Genomic DNA, 21,449 nt, shown 5'->3' with positions numbered 1-21,449 from the left:
TGACATGAGCAAGAAAGCAAATTGAAACATATGTGGAATTGGGAGGAAAGGTTTCTTTTCTTTTGTTGGATTTCTTCTAAATTCTTCAAAGACGATGTATCTATGGATCTAGTTCATAGGATTTATTAAGTGCATATTGTAACTCTAAGTGCCATTGGAGGATAGAAAAAGAAACAGAAGGCATGATTCCTCCCAGAAAGTGCTTTGAATCTCAGCAATATAGGCAACAAATGAAGCAATCTGAGAAGCAGACATCCAATAAGTATCTGTTGTTTGGTTTCACAGGGAGCCCATCAACATATGCAAAATCATATGCTCATGTTTATTTTCATGGCTGTTCTAAAATGTCCTAAATTTGGAATGGTCTCACTCAGGCTGGACTAGTTAGAAATCCTAACAGAAACTTCCCCATGCTTATAGTATTTTAAATACAATATTGAAAACATCAGTTATAAATTATGGACCACTGCTGAAAACCTTTGCTACATAAAACCTAAAGCCTGTTTACCATAATTTCCTTCTTTTCTTTGTTTGGGTTCAACTAGCCAAACACTACATATGAATCTTCAACAGAAAATGCATTGCATATTTAATTGATTGGATTTCAAAGATAAGAGTCTGTGACACCAGACTCCTGGAGAGGGGAGGGTGTGGAGACACCTATGTATTGAGATTTGCTCTGTTCCAGGTATCTTATTAATTCTCATACAAGCTCTCTATCAGAGATAATGATTTTTTCTTATCTAAAAATGATTATCTGAAAACTCAGAGATGTTAAACATTTGAGATAACATAGATAGTAGAGATACAGATAAGATTCAAATTCAAATATAGCTTATTCCAAAACCCATGTTTCCTTCCTCTATACCAGGAGTTGGGAAACATTTTTCTATAAAGAGAAAAATACATATTTTATGGTTTGTGGGCCTTACAGTCTCTGTTACAACTACTTAACACTGCTGTTTTAGAATGAAAGCACCCACAGACAGTATGTAAATGATCAAGCATAGCTGTGTTCTAATAAAATTATATTTATGAACACTAAAATTTTAATTCATAAAATTTTCACATTATTCACATTGTTTTTCTTTGATTTTTTTCAACCATTTGAAAATGCAAAAACCATTCTTAGCTCACAGACCATACAAAACCAGGCAGTGAGTCAGATCTGGCCCATGAGCAATAGTTTGCTGACCTAGGCTCTGTATCATGTGTCCATCTAATATTCTAGATACTGATAGACATTTGCCTTGTTTCTGCATCATAACAGTGCCAATTTTAATTCTACTCAGTAAACATTGCCTAAAATGAACAAAATATTGTACTATAGAGGGGTCCAAAGCTGAGTGAGTCACCATCTTTACCCTTAAGGTATATACACTGCAGTGCGCATGTTTACACAAATATTCTAGAAGATAGAATGTTGTAACTCATATGCTACAGATACAGTAAAGTACAAAACAGACTCAAAAGGACCTGGTGACTGGACATAAGGAGATAGAGATAAACCCTCTCTCATTGAATTCTGCCATTTATCCCATCTTCCATACCACTCCTCTACACACACACACACACACACACATTCTAGGCCTTAATCATTTTAGTCATAACAGATTGCTTTCAGTGCTGGAATATTTCAAGGTTTTCACATCTCCATAACCTTCCAGGTAGGGAACTTATCTTTTTCTTTCTCTGTAAATGCTTTCTCCATTTTATCTCTCCAAGATATACATATTCATCTTCTAAGATTGGGCTCAAGCATTATTTCTTTTATACTGATAAGAACAGATTCTACACTTGATCTTAGCCAAAAGTCCGAGAAGTGATGGGGATTATTTCTTTTATAAAGTCCAGCCTTTCCTGAACTTCTTTCCCAAGGCCCTCTTAGTATAACTGATAACTTTTTCATATATGCCTCCTCAATAGACTCTTCTATCATAGTATTTGTATACTTTGCTGTTCTTGTTTCTCCCTCTCCATCTGATGAACGCTAAGGACCTTGTGGGCAGAAACCATGTGTAGTTATGGTTGTATGTGAAACATTGAGCACAAAACCTCCTTGTTGTAATGTTCAAAATGTTTGGTGATGACATGAATCAATGCTGGGATGTTAGGTCTTAGCCTTGGCAATTTGGGAGCATATTGATAATATAGTAGTATCCCCTTACCTGTCGTTTCACTTTTGCAGTTTTAGTTACTGTGGTCAACTGTGGTTGAAGAGCAGATGACCCTCCTCTGACAAACTGTCACAAGATCAGGAGTAGCCTAGTGCTATGTCACAATGCCTGGGTCATTCACCTCACTTCATCTCATCATGTAGGCATTTTATTATCTCACATCATCACAGGAAGAAATACAATGATATTTTGAGGGAGAGTTATTCACATAACTTTTATTACAGCACATTGTTATAATTGTTCTATTTTATTATTAGTTATTGTTAATCTTTTACTGTACCTAATTTATAAATTAAATATTATCATAGGTATGTATGTACAGGAAAATACATACATATATATATAGGGTTTGGTACTATTATGGTTTTAGGCATCCACTGGGGGTCCACTGGAATGTATCCCCTGTGCATAGATAAGGAGGACTACTGTACTACTTATGACACAGCACAGAGGTGGGTAAGTAGGACTGTGGGCTGGGCTAGACTGAAAGGGGAGGTGGCTAGAAGCCACAAACTACCTCTTCCTGAAAACTTTGTAAAAGATGAACTGTAGTTTGAGTGGAAACCACAGCAAAAGGAATTTTTCAAAGATGGGGGAGATTTGGTCATTTTCTTTGGTTGTGGCAGACTGGAGTCTCTAGAAAGTAGATTCTGAAGTGGAACTTAGGTGCTCCCTTTGGCAGCACATATACTAAATTAAGATGAAGCTTAGGATGCAGGATGTTTATTAAGGAGTGGGCTTGGTATCAGCATCTGTGGAAAAGAAGGGAAGGAAGCATGAGTGGGTGAAAAAGGAAGTTGAGCAACCTCAATGACAGCTTGACTGACTTCTGTGAAGAAATAATACATATTATCACAAGGCACAAGTGGTAAGTGGAGTAATATTGCTGTAAGGTCCTTACCCTATGAGATAATAATATTTTTTGAATGTAGGTTGTAATAAGTTAGATATACATATTATAGTCTCCAGAATAATCATTAAAAAATATACATATACACAAATAGCTATAGGTAGAAAGTTAAAAGAGAAGATTAATAGAATAATAAAATAATTTGATTCACTCAAAAGAAGGCAAGAAAAGAGGAGTTAAGAAACAATTAATTAATAAAAAACAAATACCAAGATGGTAGACTTAAAATCAACTGTATTATTGATTACATTAAATGCAAATTTTTCTAAAAATGCCATGTAAAAGGCAGAGATTGTCAATATACATAAGATGGAAAGAATCAATTATCTACTGTTTATGAAAACACATTTTAAACATAAAGACATGCAGGGCGCCTGGGTGGCTCAGTTGGTTAAGCGAGTGGTTAAGTGACTGCCTTCTGCTCAGGTCATGATCCTGGAGTCCCAGGATTGAGTCCCACATCAGGTTCCCTACTCAGCAGGGAGTCTGCTTCTCCCTCTGACTCTCCCCCCCTCTCAGGCTCTCTCTCTCTCCCTCATCCTCTCTCTCTCAAATAAATAAATAAAATCTTTAAAGAATAAATAAAAACATGCAGAATGAAAGTAAAAGGGAGAAATTATATACCATGTAAACTCTAAGCATAAGCAAATTGCTGTGCTATGCTAATATCTGATAAAATAGAATATTACTGGAGATAAAGAGGGATGTTTTATAGTGATAAGTAGATCAATTTATCAAAACTACTGAACAATCTTAATTATAAAATTGAAGCACCTAAGAACAGAGCCTTAAAGGAAATGAATTAAAAATTGATAAAACTAATAGACAAATAGCCAAATCCATAATCATAATTGGAGATTTTTATCATCTCTAAGTCACTGAGGTAGCAAGTAGACAAAAGATCAGGAGAAGTATAGAAGATTTGAAGATCATTCTCAAGTATCTTGACCTACTTTGATATTTGTAGAAATACTACATATGCAGAATGCATATGGTACATTCACCAAATAGGTTATATACTAGACCATAAAACAAGTCTTAATAAATTTGTAATGATTATACTCATACAGAGTACATTCTCTGACCTTAACAGTACTAAATAAGAAATGAATAATAATATGTCTAGGAAATCTCCAATTTCTTGATAATCAAGCAGTACATTTCTAAATGACCCATAGGTCAAAGAAGGTTTTATGGGGGAAATTAGAAAACGTTTTGAGCTGAATGATAATGAAACAACATTTCAGAATTTATGGGATATGATTAAAACAGTACTTCCATGGAAAATTATAGCTTTAAATATCTATATTTGGAAAATAAGCAGTATAAAATCAATAATCACAGTTTCCATCTTAATTAGGAAAAGATCAAATTAAAGTCATAGTGAAAGTATAAAGGAAATAACAGAGAAAAGGAGAAATCAGTAAAGTAGAAGAAACTCCTATATCACCACTGTTATTGTACTTTCTCTGGAAATAGCAGCCAAGGCTAGACTTTGAATTCTATACTTTATGAGATATAAAATAAATGAAACATAAAATGTGAGAGAAGTAAAATTCAAATTATTTTCTCATAAATTGAGTTGACATCTGAAAAGAGGAAACAATCTGAAAATTATTTCGTTTAGTATCATGGTTTAGTACAAAATTAAGATGAAAGCAAATATGCTCTCTAATTTTAAACAACAATCAATGAGAAAATATGATTAAAGAAAATAGTTCATTTATAATAGCAATCAAGGTAGTAAAATATCTAGGAATAAATGTTAAAAAAGAAAAATGAAAGATCTATATGAAGATACAATGAAGGCTTGAATAAATGAAGAGGCACAAACTGGTCCTATATAGAAGGACTCAATATCATGTGGGGGTCGATTCTCCCTAAATCCTAAACTTCACATAATCCCAACAAAAATTCTAACAAAAAAACTTTTAAAGAATTACAAAGTTGATTTTAATGTTTTTAATGGAAATTCTGCCAAAGTTTAGTGATGAAGGAGGCCTGACTCTGTCAAGGATCAAAATATGTCACAAAATTATAATGGTTAAAATATCAACAAATAGACAAATCAATGGAACAAGATGGCCCTGAAATACACCCAAAGATAGAGACATACATATGGATATGGCTTGAAATTAAACTTAATACTCAAGACAAATGAGAATGGTGCATCCATTTCCACATATCCTTGCATGAACATAATATTATCTAATTACCTAAAATTAATAAATCTGATGGGAACAAAGTGATATCTTGTTGTTATATTGTGCATTTTTTCTTTGATTATTAGTGAGGTAGAGCATCCCCTTTACAAAAATAATTATCGGGCATTTAGTATTCATCTTTTATTTAATTGTAACATAGACAAATTTATTAGTTTTTTCTAAGATTGCAAAAATATTTTTTACTTTCTTATATTTTGTAGTTTTGCCTTTTGAAGTTTAGTGTTTAACATAATTGAAATTTATTTTTGTGTATAGAATAAGGTAGGGTTTTTTCCCTTAAATATGGTAAGTCAATTTCTAATCTCAACCATTAAAACATTCCATCATTGCTCTGATGATTCACAGTGCCACGTTGATTATATACTAATTTCTGGAATAGACTTGAATCTGTTTTTTTTAACATGCTGCTCTATTTCATTGACCTATTTTCATGTTCCTTACACCAATAGGACACTGTTTTTAGTACCATGACTTCTGCTACCTAAACGTATCTGGTAGGCATGTCCCCACCTTCCACTTTTTTTTGCACATTTAAAAAATTTAATTAGCTATTCATTATTCATGAACACTTATTTTCTATATAAATTTTAGAATAAGCCTTAGATCATTTCTTCTGCCTCTTGAAAAAAAATATTGGTATATGTGAGCTAAACTGAATCAAACACTTGATTTGTGTCAATTAATATGATCATATGATTTTTCTCCTTTGATCCATCATTATGTTGAAATCATACTGATAGATTTTTTGTTTTTAGATATCAAGTCATTTTTGTCTTTGTGGCGTGAACCTACTTGCTTATTATACATTACATTTTAAATACGCTCTTGGATTTTATTGGTTAATCTTCTGCTTTGGATTTTTGCATTTGTATTTATTTCTGGAATTAGTTTATATATTCCTTTTTTTGAATATTCAGATTACACAAGCCTCATAAAGTTGATTGGGTAGTTTCCTCTCTTATATTTTCTGAAACCACCTGTATAAAATAAGGATTATGTGTTCCTTAAAAATTTAGCAGAACCCACCTGTAAAACCAACTGGGTTTGGGGTTTGCTTGAGGAAAAGTTTTTGTTTGTCATTTAACTTTCTTTGATTTTTATTAATATGTTTAATTTCTTCTTCCCAATTTTGGAGACTATTGGATATTTCCATAAATTTACTAATTTCCTCCACACATTCAAATTTCATGCTGATAATTGTTCATAATGTATTTTTACTTTGTCTCATCTCTATTTCAGCTATAGTTACCATTCCATTTATACTGTGTGTCTTTAAGCCTTCTGATTTCTCCTGTTTTTCTTGATTATTCATGCCTAGGTTTCTTCAAAGAACAATTTTTACTTTTGTTCATTTTTCTCTTCATTCTAGTCGTGGTTCTCCAATTCACTGATTTCTATCTTTATCTATTATTTCCTCTCTTCCTGTTTGCCTGGATTCACACTGATGTTCCTTTTTAGCTTCTTGTGTCAAACACTTGGATAATTTGTTTTCACTGTTCCATAATTTTGCCCATTTTTACTGCTTTGATTGTAGCCAATAAATGTTGACATATAGGGCTTTCATCGTCAGTCCACCCTAAGTATTTTGTAATAACTCATAACTTCTTTTTAAAATCAGGAACTTTTAGTAGCATTTTGTTTGTTTGTTTCTACCACTGATTTTTCAGAGGATAGCAACTTTTATTGTGCCAGCTCTGTCATTATTAGAGGTTTTTTTTCTTCTTCTCTTGGCCCTGCATTTTATTAGGAAACACTTAAAGAAAGAGCCTTTGTTCATTCAGAAATTGAGGTCCAATCTGTATTAGAAATACGTACTCCCCATTAGCTTCCAAAAGTATCTACCACTCTTACCATGTCTTCTTTCTCTATTTTTCTTTATATACAAACACCTACAAAATCCTTCCTTCCATTCCTTTTTTTAAATTTCTCTGCTCTTCTTCTTTTATCTCTTCATTTTTTAAAAATTGTGCATTCTCATATCTTGCCAACTTTGAGTTGAAGAAAAAAAAGTACTTGAAATAAACAATGAAGAATTTTTAAGTATAAGTAAGTCCTGTGTTATATTCAAGGCATACTTATACTAAACAAAAATATTTATTGTTTCTCTGATATTCACATTTAAGCAAGCATCTTGTCTGGTTTTGTTTGTTTTTGCTAAATTTGGCAAAACTTATAATTCTTTTTTATTTAATCAGTTGAATACTAATCGTCTATTCAGAGATGGCTTCAACCATCCAGAAAACTGAATAGATTTCATAATTTAGCAAAAAAGATAAAGCTCATAGATAGAAGGCACTAATCCAATCATTACTTTGGATTCTTTGACTTTGTTCATAGGAAAGTTGACAGAACCCTTTGTTAAAGTCTATTTACTTTACCTAGAATTTTAATAATATTAATGATCTGAATTTTCAATCTGCTATAGAAAAGGAGCAGCAAATTAGGAGGGGATATAGAAACTGGGAGAAGACCTATATTCAGAGGAACAGTATTATAAGCCCTATTTTTACCATTAATCAGTCAAATGACCTTATATAAATCATATAACCTTCTTGGACATCAATTTTCTTAGCTTTAAAATGAGGTATTTGGACTAGATGATTCCTTTCAGTTATGTATTATAATTTCAGCTTGATGGTGAGTTTAAAAAAGAATGAGATAATAAATATGAATAATAAAAGAACTGCACTTTTAGGCTATCAAATGCTGGGGCAAAGATAAGTAAGTATATCTACTGATGCCTTTAGAGCCTTGCTACTCAAAATATGGTTGGCATCCAAAAGCATCAGCATCACCTGAGAGCTAGGTAGGACTGCAGAATCTCAGCTCTACTAAATCAGAATTGGCATTTTAATAAGACCCTCAGGTGATCTGTATGTACATTAAAGTTTGAAGAGCACTGCCTTAGAAAATTGTTATCTTAGCATTCAGGAAAATAACCGATGTTCAAAGTGATGCCTCAAATTTACCAAGTGAAAATTCAGTTAAGTACAGGATTCTCCAGTTAAGAGGGCAGGACCATTTATAATAGGTATTGGAATTATATCTGTACACATCACTGAAATTTCTAAAAAGTTCTTGCCTTGCAAAAGAAAATCTTCTGTTTAGAAAATTAACCTATATGGATCCCTGCATTCCCTGGGAATCCTGCAAAAGCAAAAGTGACTATGTATATATGATTTTCATTTCCACCAAAAACTGGCCTAGTGCATTGAAAGAGGAATTCCATCTCTCAGTGGCTCAACAGTTTATCCCTAGAGGGGAAAGCATTCATTTTCCACTTTCCTATCTGATTGCTACTAACTAACTTTTTTTTTTATTTTACATGGAAGCTTTTGCAGGCTCTAGACATGACATCTTAGCTGACTCTAAGTTTCAGTGTACTCCTTCATCCCCTCACTTAGGCATTATTGTTCCCAAGAAAGCCTTCTCCATATATATTCCATAATACCTTTCCTTATTCTCAGAGTTTGTCTTGTGTGAAGTGTCCCAGGATTCAGATTCTCAGGTGGAGATTTGCATGCTGAAAGTTTATTGAGGACTTTCCCTAAGATCAACACCTGTGAGGGAGTGAAAGAACCAGGGGAGTACTGAGAGAGAAGGGCTGTGAGACAGCCACGTGAAGGTTTCAGCATCCCACAGGCAACTGGGATGGCCTCCAGAGTTCTCCTACCTTGTACACCACTCACTCCTATCAAAAGGCCACTGAACATGGGTTTCTCCAGAGAAGTGACATGAGCTTCTGGAGTCTTTCTTCTTCAGAGGGCACTTTCCAGAAGGAGACTTGCTGTGGGCTGAGTGCTCAGTCATGAAGGAAGGGATCTCACGGTGTCTCCCAGATCTCACGGTGGACCCCCACACTGCAGTATCTGCTACAGATTTGGTTTGCCTCTTTCTAAGCCCCTTCTGAGTCCCACAAGCTCTTCTAACACAGAGCCTGCCTCTGCAGACTTAGCCTGGTGTCTAAAATCACAGATGAGGAAATGCTGTTAGAAGGAATTGAGACAACAAGCTGATTCTGATCTGAGTCCTTCAACTGACTTGTTGAGACATATATTTTCAAATGTCTCCCCCTGGATGGTGGGGGTCATAATGGTGGTTCCCTCTTCATTTCACAAAATGACAACTTGACTTCACTTTTCTGAAAAGAGAATCACATAAACTCATGGTGTTTATAGCCTTACTTGTACAATGGGTACAAGTAGTAATATAACATAGGAATGTAACGAAGGAGTATAACATAGGATATCAGCTGGGTTTTGACAAATACCAAGAGAGATAGGAAGTAAAACCAGGTTCAAAACTCCTTCCCCATTTTAACTCACATCTTCAAGTATGGAGACTACTGAGATAGCTCAGTAACAAGAGGCTAGTTGTCTCAGAGCCTCTATTCCTCCATTAGTTTTGGAAGTCAAGTAAGATCCCCTGAAATTTTGAGAATGAATCTCTGCCTTGTCAAATTTCTGAAATCTACAGAGATAGCAATATTATTAGGTGAGCCACATACAAAAAAGGCATATGGTTCAACCAATAGTGCAAGCATTCTTTATTTTTTTTTTATTTATTTATTTATTTGAGACAGAGAGAATGAGATACAGAGAGCATGAGAGGGAGGAGGGTCAGAGGGAGAAGCAGACTCCCTGCCGAGCAGGGAGCCCGATGCGGGACTCGATCCCGGGACTCCAGGATCATGACCTGAGCCGAAGGCAGTCGCTTAACCAACTGAGCCACCCAGGCGCCCGCATTCTTTATTTTTTTAAAATATGTATTTATTTATTTGAGGTGAGGGGAGGCAGAGGGAGAGGGAGAGAGAATCCTCAAGCAGACTCCCTGCTGAGCACAGAACTGGACATGGATCTCAATCCCAGGACCCCCAAGATCATGACCTGAGCTAAAATCAAGAGTGGGATGTTCATCCAACTGAGCCACCCAGGGACCCCAATACTGCAAGTATTCTTAATCTGATTTCTGCTGACCCCTAATTGGACTACAAATGGCTTTTAAAGGGTTCACTTAGCTCCTAGCAATTGTATGAAGCTTTTCTAAAAAAATTTTTATTATTATGTTAATCACCATACATTACATCATTAGTTTTTGATGTAGTGTTCCATGATTCATTGTTTGTGCATAACACCCAGTGCTCCGTGCAGAACATGCCCTCTTTAATACCCATCACCAGGCTAACCCATCCTCCCACCCCCCTCCCCTCTAGAACCCTCAGTTTGTTTTTCAGAGTCCATCGTCTCTCATGGTTCATCTACCCTCTGATTTCCCCCCCCTTTGTTCTTCCCCTCCTGCTATCTTCTTCTTCTTTTTTTTTTTCTTAACATATATTGCATTATTTGTTTCAGAGGTACAGATCTGTGATTCAACAGTCTTGCACAATTCATAGTGCTCACCATAGCAAATACTCTCCCCAATGTCTATCACCCAGCCACCCCATTCCTCCCACCCCACCCCCCACTCCAGCAACCCTCAGTTTGTTTCCTGAGATTAAGAATTCCTCATATCAGTGAGGTCATATGATACATGTCTTTCTCTGATTGACTTATTTCGCTCAGCATAACACCCTCCAGTTCCATCTACGTCGTTGTAAATGGCAAGATCTCATTCCTTTTGATGGCTGCATAATATTCCATTGTATATATATACCACCTCTTCTTTATCCATTCATCTGTCCATGGACATCTTGGCTCTTTCCACGGTTTGGCTATTGTGGACATTGCTGCTATAAACATCGGGGTGCACGTACCCCTTAGCATCCCTACATTTGTACCTTTGTAAAATACCCAGTAGGGCAATTGCTGGATCGTATGGTAGCTCTATTTTCAACTTTTTGAGGAACTTCCATACTGTTTTCCAGAGTGGTTGCACCAGCTTGCATTCCCACCAACAGTGTAGGTGGGTTCCCCTTTCTCCGCATCGCCGCCAACATCTGTCATTTCCTGACTTGTTAATTTTAGCCATTCTGATTGGTGTGAGGTGGTATCTCATTGAGGTTTTGATTTGGATTTCCCTGATGCCGAGCGATCTTGAGCACTTTTTCATGTGTCTGTTGGCCATTTGGATGTCTTCTTTGGAAAAATGTCTGTTCATGTCTTCTGCCCATTTCTTGATTGGATTCTTTGTTCTTTGGGTGTTGAGTTTGATGAGTTCTTTATAGATTTTGGATACTAGCCCTTTATCTGATATGTCATTTGCAAATATCTTCTCCCATTCTGTCGGTTGTCTTTTGGTTTTGTTAACTGTTTCTTCTGCTGTGCAAAAGCTTTTTATCTTGATGAAGTCCCAGTAGTTCATTTTTGCCCTTGCTTCCCTTGCCTTTGGCGATGTTTCTAGGAAGAAGTTGCTGCGGCTGAGGTTGAAGAGGTTGCTGCCTGTGTTGTCCTTTAGGATGTTGATGGACTCCTGTCTCACACTGAGGTCTTTCAACCATTTGGAGTCTATTTTTGTGTGTGGTGTAAGGAAATGGTCCAGTTTCATTCTTCTGCATGTGACTGTCCAATTTTCCCAACACCATTTGTTGAAGAGACTGTCTTTGTTCCATTGGACATTCTTTCCTGCTTTGTCAAAGATGAGTTGACCATAGAGTTGAGGGTCCATTTCTGGGCTCTCTATTCTGTTCCATTGATCGATGTGTCTGTTTTTGTGCCAGTACCATACTGTCTTGATGATGACAGCTTTGTAATAGAGCTGGAAGTCTGGAATTGTGATGCCGCCAGCTTTGCTTTTCTTTTTCAACATTCCTCTGGCTATTCAGGGTTTTTTCTGGTTCCATACAAATTTTAGGATTATTTGTTCCATTTCTTTGAAAAAAGTGGATGGTATTTTGATAGGGATTGCATTGACTGTTTGGATTGCTCTAGGTAGCATTGACATCTTCACAATATTTGTTCTTCCAACCCATGAACATAGAACATTTTACCATTTCTTTGTGTCTTCCTCAATTTCTTTCATGAGTATTTTATAGTTTTCTGAGTACAGATCCTTTGCCTCTTTGATTAGATTTATTCCTAGCTATCTTACGGTTTTGGGTGCAATTGTAAATGGGATTGACTCCTTAATTTCTCTTTCTTCTGTCTTGTTGTTGATGTATAGAAGTGGAACTGATTTCTGTGAATTGATTTTATATCCTGCCACTTTACTGAATTCCTGTATGAGTTCTAGCAGTTTTGGGGTGGAGTCTTTTGGGTTTTCCACATAAAGTATCATATCATCTGCAAAGAGTGAGAGTTTGACTTCTTCTTTGCCAATTTGGATGCCTTTTATTTCTTTTTGTTGTCTGATTGCTGTGGCTAGGACTTCTAATATTATGTTGAATAACCGTGGTGATAGTGGACATCCCTGCCATGTTCCTGACCTTAGGGGGAAAGCTCTCAGTTTTTCCCCCTTGAGAATGATATTCGCTGTAGGTTTTTCATAGATGGCTTTTATGATATTGAGGTATGTCCCCTCTATCCCTATACTCTGAAGAGTTTTGATCAAGAAAGGATGCTGTACTTTGTCAAATGCTTTTTCTGCATCTTTTGAGAGGATCATATGATTCTTGTTCTTTCTTTTGTTAATGTATTGTATCACATTGATTGATTTGTGGATGTTGAACCAACTTTGTAGCCCAGGGATAAATCCCACTTGGTTGTGGTGAAGAATCCTTTTGATGTACTGTTGGATCCTATTGGCTAGTATTTTGGTGAGAATTTTTGCATCCCTGTTCATCAAGGATATTGGTTGTAATTCTCCTTTTTGATGGGGTCTTTGTCTGGTTTGGGGATCAAGGTAATGGTGGCCTCATAAAAAGAGTTTGGAAGTTTTCCTTCCATTTCTATTTTTTGGAACACTTTCAGAAGAATAGGTATTAATTCTTCTTTAGATGTTTGGTAGAATTCCCCTGGGAAGCCATCTGGCCCTGGGCTTTTGTTTGTTGGGAGATTTTTGATGACTGCTTCAATTTCCTTAGTGGTTATAGGTCTGTTCAGGTTTTCTATTTCTTCCTGGTTCAGTTTTGGTAGTTGATACATCTCTAGGAAAGCATCCATTTCTTCCAGGTTATCTAATTTCCTGGCATAGAGTTGCTCATAATATGTTCTTATAATTGTTTGTATTTCTTTGGTGTTGGTTGTGATCTCTCTTCTTTCATTCATGATTTTGTTGATTTGGGTCATTTCTCTTCTCTTTTTGATAAGTCCGGCCAGGGGTTTATCAATCTTGTTAATTCTTTCAAAGAACCAGCTCCTGGTTTCGTTGATCTGTTCTACTGTTCTTTTGGTTTCTATTTCATTGATTTCTGCTCTGATCTTTATTATTTCTCTTCTGCTGGGTTTAGGCTTTATTTGCTGTTTTTTCTCCAGCTCCTTTAGGTGTAGGGTTAGATTGTGTATTTGAGACCTTTCTTGTTTCTTGAGAAAGGCTTGTATTGCTATATACTTTCCTCTTAGGACTGCTTTTGCTGCATCCCAAAGATTTTGAACAGTTGTGTTTTCATTTTCATTGGTTTCCATGAATTTTTTTAATTCTTCTTTAATTTCCTGGTTGACCCATTCATTCTTTAGTAGGATGCTCTTTAGCCTCCATGTATTTGAGTTCTTTCTGACTTTCGTCTTGTGATTGAGTTCTAGTTTCAAAGCATTGTGGTCTGAAAATAGGCAGGGAATGATCCCAATCTTTTGGTACCAGTTGAGACCTGTTTTGTGACCTAGGATGTGATCTATTCTGGAGAATATTCCATGGGCACTAGAGAAGAATGTGTATTCCGTTGCTTTGGGATGGAATGTTCTGAATATGTCTGTGAAGTCCATTTGGTCCAGTGTGTCATTTAAAGTCTTTATTTCCTTGTTGATCTTTTTCTTAGATTATCTGTCCATTTCAGTGAGGGGGGTGTTAAAGTCCCCCACTATTATTGTATTGTTGTCAATGTGTTTCTTTGCTTTTGTTATTAATTGCCTTATATAATTGGCTGCTCCCATGTTAGGGGCATAGATATTTACAATTGTTAGACCTTCTTGTTGGATAGACCCTTTAAGTAGGATATAGTGTTTTTCCTCATCTCTTATTACAGTCTTTGGTTTAAAATCGAATTTGTCTGATATAAGGATTGCCACCCCAGCTTTCTTTTGGTGTCCATTAGCATGGTAAATGGTTTTCCACCCCCTCACTTTCAATCTGGGGGTATCTTTGGGTCTAAAATGAGTCTCTTGCAGACAGCATATCGATGGGTCTTGTTTTTTTATCCAATCTGATAGCCTGTGTCTTTTGATTGGGGCATTTAGCCCATTTACATTTAGGGTAACTATTGAAAGATAGGAATTTAGTGCCATTGTATTGCCTGTAAGGTGACTGTTACTGTATATTGTCTGTGTTCCTTTCTGGTGTATGTTGCTTTTAGGCTCTCTCTTTGCTTAGAGGACCCCTTTCAATATTTCTTGTAGGGCTGGTTTCATGTTTGCAAATTCCTTTAGTTCTTCTTTGTCCTGGAAGCTTTTTATCTCTCCTTCTATTTTCAATGACAACCTAGCTGGATATAGTATTCTTGGCTGCATATTTTTCTCGTTTAGTGCTCTGAATATATCCTGCCAGTCCTTTCTGGCCTGCCACGTCTCTGTGGATAGGTCTGTTGCCAATCTAATGTTTCTACCCTTGTAGGTTACATATCTCTTCTCCCGAGCTGCTTTCAGGATTTTCTCTTTGTCTCTGAGACTTGTAAGTTTTACTATTAGATGTCAGGGTTTTGACCTATTTTTATTGATTTTGAGAGGGGTTCTCTGCCTCCTGGATTTTGATGCCTATTTCCTTCCCCAAATTAGGGAAGTTCTCTGCTATAATTTGCTCCAATATACCTTCTGCCCCTCTCTCTCTTTCTTCTTCTTCTGGGATCCCAATTATTCTAATGTTGTTTCGTCTTATGATATCGCTCATCTCTCGAATTCTGCCCTCGTGATCCAGTAGTTGTTTATCTCTCTTTTTCTCAGCTTCTTTATTTTCCATCATTTGGTCTTCTATATCATTGATTCACTCTTCTACCTCATTTATCCTAGCAGTTAACACCCCCATTTTTGATTGCACCTCATTAATAGCCTTTTTGATTTTGACTTGTTTAGATTTTAGTTCTTTTATTTCTCCAGAAAGGGTTTCTCTAATAACTTCCATGCTTTTTTCAAGCCCAGTTAGTATCTTTGAAGTGATGATTCTGAACTCTAGATCCGACATCATACAAATGTCCATATTGAGTAGGTCCCTGGCAGTCGGTACTACCTCTTGTTCTTTTTGTTGAGGTGACTTTTTCCATCTTGTCATTTTGTCCAGAGGAGAATAGATGAATCAGAGAACAGAATGCTAACAGGGTAACAACATCCCCAGAAAATATACTCTAAACAAATCAGAAAAGACCTGAAGCCGGGGGAAAAGAAAGGGAAAGAAAGAAAAAAGAAAAAGATAAAAACAAACAAAACAGAAAAAAACAAAAAAAAAACAGAATGTGATCAAATATGATCAGGCTGGTGCATAGATCAGTGCCACACACTAGTATTTTGGTCTGTTAGAAGAAAGTGCCTCCCAAAATTTTAAAGAAAGAAAAACTTATATATGTACAAAAATAAGGGTAAATATGATGAAGGGATGGAATATGACTATAAAGATGAAAATTATTATTATTTTTTTTAAAGATTTTATTTATTTGACAGAGAGAGAGACAGTGAGAGAGGGAACACAAGCAGGTGGAGTGGGATAGGGAGAAGCAGGCTTCCCGCCGAGCAGGGAGCCCGATGCGGGGCTCGATCCCAGGAGCCTGGGATCATGACCTGAGCTGAAGGCAGACGCTTAACGACTGAGCCACCCAGGCGCCCCAAAGATGAAAATTATTTAAAAATTTATAAAAGGAATTGATAAGAAGTTGTTTGTAAAAAGGAAGAAGAGAATTTTAAAAAAAGAAAAAAAAGGGAGAGAATGTGATCAGGCAGGAGACTAGAACAAAGCCATACACTAGAGATTTAGGGTATATTTTGATCTGTTAGAAGAAACTATCTCAAAAATTTTAAAGAGAGAACAACTTATATATATATGCCAAAAATGAGGGTAACTACTATGAAGGGATAGAATATGACTCTAAAAATGAAAAATAAAAATGTTTTTTCAAAAAGGGATTGATAAGATGTTGGTTGAAAAAGGGAAAAAGAAAAATTCAAAAAAAAAGAAAAAGAAAAAGTTAAAAAAAAAATTAACTTTGAAAGGCTAAAGAATCATGGTAAAAAAGCCATGGATTCTATGTGCAGTATTCCCCTAGCGCTGGAGTTCTGCCGTTCTCATTGATTGGTAAACTTGGTCTTGGCTGGCTGTTGTCGCTGATCTTCTGGGGGAGGGGCCTGTTGCCGTAGTTCCCAGATGTCTTTGCCGGAGGCGGAATTGCCCCGCCCTTGCCGGTCCGGGCTAAGTAATCTGCTCGGGTTTGCTCTCGGGAGCTTTTGTTCCCTGCAAGCTTTCCGTACAGCTTTGGAGGCCGAGAGTGAAAATGGCGCTTCCTAATCTCTGCCCCTGGGGAGCCAAGAACTCGGGGCCCCACTCCTCAGTGCGCCCCCAGAGAAAAGCAGTCAGTCACTCCCATCTCCCCGGTCTCTGGCCGCACTCTGTGCTCACCCGGCCTGTGACTGGGTGTTTCTATCTCTGGCATCCGACTCGGTGTGGGGTCTCCAAACCCAGCAGATCCCTGAGGTTCGCTCCTGTGCCACTCCTCCCGGGGGAGGAAGGGGAGTCTCCCCGGATCTGCTGCTTGTTGGGTCCCTGCTGGAGGAGCAGTGGCCCGACTGTGCTGCAGATCATGGTTTATGGCAACCCCGAGCTGAGAGCCCGCACCTCGGCTCCATCTCTGCAGCCGGCTTCCCTGCTGTGATACCTGGGAGCTCTGCCACACTCAGGCACCGCCGGTCTTTCTGTGACCCCGAGGGTCCTGAGACCACACCGTCCCATGAGGGTTCCACCCCCCGCTTAGCCACTGGAGTGATGTCCTTCAGCGGAGCAGACTTCTAAAAGTTCCGATTTTGTGCTCCGCGGCTCTATCACTTGCCAGAAGTGGCCGACAGAGGCCCCCTCCCCCGCCATCTATCCTCCCGAATATCGCCTCGGATTCACTTCTCCACACGTCCTACCTTCCGGAAGGTGGTCACTTTTCTGTTCAGAGAATTGTTGCTCTTCTTTTCTTCAATCTCCTGTTGAGTTTGTAGGTGTTCAGAATGGTTTGATCCACATTCAGCTGAATTCCTGAGACCAGACAAAATCCAGGTCTCCTACTCCTCTGCCATCTTGCTCCTCAGTCTGTATGAAGCTTTTATGCCTAAGTGTTTATGTGACTTCATTTTGGGGGAAATAGAGGTTATGAGTGTCAGCAAATTTTCTAAGGAATCTGTGACTTCCTGCTCACCCCAAATTAAGAATTGGGTCGTCAAAAGAATATACAACTTGAAGTTGGAAAACCCAAATTCCTGCCTCTTTAGCATTTGGTAGAGGAAGTCACTTAAGCTCCTCAGAACCTACTTTTCACTTCTATAATATAATCTTTGTATCCTGGGGGATATTATAGTACAAAAATCTCAGATAGGAATGAAAACCCAAGGAACTTTATGGAGCCTTCAGCAAAGCATGTGATCATGCTTGGCACACTGTTAAGTGCTATACAAAGAGAATATAATGTCTGCTCACTTTCTCCTGTTCAAGGGCCTTCCCTTTCTCTCTGGAATCAGGATGTGCCATAGATGAGTGAAAATGGAAAGGCACAGAAAAAAAATAACAACCCAGTAACTAACCAAAAGCATTTAAAACCTCAGAGAAGATTCTTTTCAAGTTTGTGGTATAGTTTCAGGATCTGCTATCCAGTGACCACCACAAAGGATGACCTGCAAGTTGAAATACTTGGCTTGGGAGTATATTGAGTGAGTGTGTCTGTACCCAGTAGGCAGATTGAAGAGGGATTTCTTAAGCCCAAACAGTTCTTCACTAGGGGAACATTCTTTCAATCTTACCCCTCACCAGTGGCCAGAAGTTCCATCCAGTAGTTAATGGGCAGGCCTTGGATGAAAAAGCCATTGAGTGTGATGGACTGGTTTTCCACATCTGTATGTCAGTCAGTATCTACTATCTATTTTTCTAATTATCTATCTATCTATCTATCTATCTATCTATCTATCTATCATCTATTTCCCCAATCTGTGTTTCTGTTTCAAAGTATTTTGCAATGGATTCAATGAGCTAATTTCACTAGCAATCCTCCAACTTGAGACCATTCCTCAGTCCTGAGAATCACTTGCTTTTCTAAAAGATTCTGTCTCCTTTCTAACATCTAGCTAGTTTTTCTTCATAAGAGCCAAGTTCAAATTAATTTTATATTGCCAATGTAAGACATGAATGCAATCTCCTTGTTATGACTAATAAAACATTGCACACGAAGCTAATAATCCCCTTGACTTCTTAGCATCTTGAATTTTTCTCTTGGGGCATGCCTGCTGCTCATTTCAGATCTGAGTAGTTCCCCAGGAGGTGCATTTGATGCTCTTTGTCTGGAAGGGGAAGCTATTCACATAATGCATTTGGTGTGGTGATGAGAGGAGTATCACACTGTAGTGGGAAAAGTGGCATGGGGTCGAATAAATAGCGCCTCATGTTGCCGAAGTCTCTGTTCCAGCCCATAACTATCTTTTATATCCAGGAACATAAAACTCACTGTGTGTTTTGTATAAAGTGAACATAGTGTGGGCTATAATATTATATTAAAATAGCTGTGATGTAGCTGTGGGAAGAATAACTTTTAAAAATATCATCTTTGGTGCTCAACATCATTCATCATCAGGGAAAGGCAAGTCAAAAACACAGTGAGGTATCACCTTACACGTGTCAGAATGACTACAATCAAAAGACAAGAAAGAACATGTGTTGGTGAGGATGTGGAGAAAATGGAACTCTCGTGCACTGTTGGTGGGAATGCAAATTGATGCAGACACTGTGGAAAACACTATGGAGGTCCTCAAAAAATTAAAGAAAGAAACATCATACAATCCAGTAATTCCACTACTGAGTGTTTACTTAAAGGAAATGAGAACACTATTTCAAAAAATATATGCACCCCCAGATCTGTACCTCTGAAACAAATAATGCAATATATGTTAAGGAAAAAAAAAAAAAGAAGAAGAAGAAGGTAGCGGGAGAGGAAGAATGAAGCGGGGGAAATCGGAGGGGTAGACGAACCATGAGAGACGATGGACTCTGAAAAACAAACAGGGTTCTAGAGGGGAGGGGGGTGGGAGGATGGGTTAGCCTGGTGGTGGGTACTGAGGAGGGCACATTCTGCATGGAGCACTGGGTGTTATGCACAAACAATGAATCATGGAACACTTCATCTAAAACTAATGATGTAATGTATGGGGATTAACATAAGAATAAAAAAATATATATATATATATGCACCCCTATGTTTATAGCAGCACCATTTACAATAGCCAAGACATGGAAGCAACCCAAGTGTCCATCAATAGATGAATGGACAAAGAAGATGTGGTAGGAAGATAGATAGATGATAGATAGATGATAGATAGATAATAGATATAGAGTGGAATATTATCAGTCATAAAAAAAGAATGAAATCCTGCCATTTGCAACAACATGGATGGAGCTAGAGGGTTTAATGCTAAGTGAAATAAGCCAGTCAGAGAAAGACAAATACCATATGTGGAATTTAGGAAACAAAACAAATGAAGAAACAAAGAAAAAAAAGAGACAAACTAAAAAACCAACTCTTAAATACAAAGGACAAACATGGTTGCCAGAGGGGAGGTGAGTGAGGGAACGGGTGAAATGGATAAACGGCAGTAAGAGTTACAAACTTCCAGTTACAAAGTAAGTCACAGAGATGAAAAGTACAGCATAGGGGATATAGTCAATAAGATTGTAAAGATGTTGTCTGGTGATAGTGACTACACTTATTGTGATGAGCACTGAGTAATGCATAGAATTATAGAATCCAGTTGTATACTGGAAACTAATGTAACACTGTTAATTATACTTCAATAAAAATAATCATCTTTGTTTAAATAAGGAATAAACTCTTAGTGTGCTAATTATACTGTCATTTTTAGAAGTTTTTTGTCTATATATGTACAGCAAAAGTTTTGATAAACACACATTGAACTGAATTTTCTGAAAAGTCTAGTAAAAGAGTTATGTATATTAAATATATTTTTCATAGATTCCATTTATAAACTAGAGATATATTCTATACCAAAAGCCTTGGATATCGCCAATGTCTCTAGAGGTAGAACCTGGAATACCAATTCACATTTCGACAAATGCTGATTTAAAATAGCATAGATGAAATTTTTTAGCCTATAGGTTTTAGAAAAGCATAATTCTCTATACACCAAAATATACAGTTTGTGTTTAATTTTTAAATTTTATTCTTTACCCTTTCTTCCTGAAGTGTAAACAAAATAAAAAAAATATTTCTCTTTGGAAATAAGAATTATTTTGTGAATTAATTTATGAACATTGAGTTCTTACTAGATGACGGGCACTGTCCTGTGTGCTTTTACATGATTTCATTTAATCCTCATACTAGCTTCAAGAAATAGGTAGTATCTCTCTGTTTCAGATGTGCAAAAGAGGAACCCTAGGCTCAGAGAGGAGGGATGGATTGCTCAGCCTTAACCAGTTAGTAGAGATGGAGCTAAGAGTTGAATTGAGATTTCCGCCTGGCCAACCCTCTCTCCAGAATGGTGAACTTATTTGGTTCTTTTCATCCTGGCTCAGATTGGATATTCAGATATGTGTGGATTCGAACTAGTTTCTGCTTTAGAAGCTCCAAAAGTCATATGAGAGTTCATACTTTCTTTGTGTCTGGTTGCGGTTGTGGGGCATATTCAGTATTCAGCTGAGAACAAAGTTCCGTTACATCTCCCGTAGCACTATGAGAGGAAATGCCACAGACTCAGTGTCCTGTGCCTTGATCAAACCCTTGTCTCTTTTTGCTTTGTGTATCCCAACATTCCTGGGCCTGTGTTTTTTTTTGTGAGTCTTACCTGTGGTTTCCTGCTGAAGCCATGGCCTCGAAATCCTGGCATAGCCTTTCCCACAGATCACGGCACAGAGGCGCTGCCACCTGGAGCA

The 21,449-nt window shown here is 37.3% G+C and overlaps 1 protein-coding gene and 1 pseudogene across 1 annotated transcript in view; one reads left to right on the top strand and one right to left on the bottom strand.

The window, feature by feature from the left end:
* PAPPA2 (pappalysin 2) overlaps window positions 1-21,449 on the top strand; it is a 96,119-nt gene that overhangs the window by 68,491 nt on the left and 6,179 nt on the right. The window lies entirely within an intron of this gene.
* On the bottom strand, window positions 1,697-1,827 carry LOC123325254 (annotated as a pseudogene).

This window comes from Neomonachus schauinslandi, chromosome 6 (assembly GCF_002201575.2).
Source record: "Neomonachus schauinslandi chromosome 6, ASM220157v2, whole genome shotgun sequence".
NCBI lineage: Eukaryota > Metazoa > Chordata > Mammalia > Carnivora > Phocidae > Neomonachus > Neomonachus schauinslandi.
This window is presented reverse-complemented; position numbering and strand designations above follow the sequence as displayed.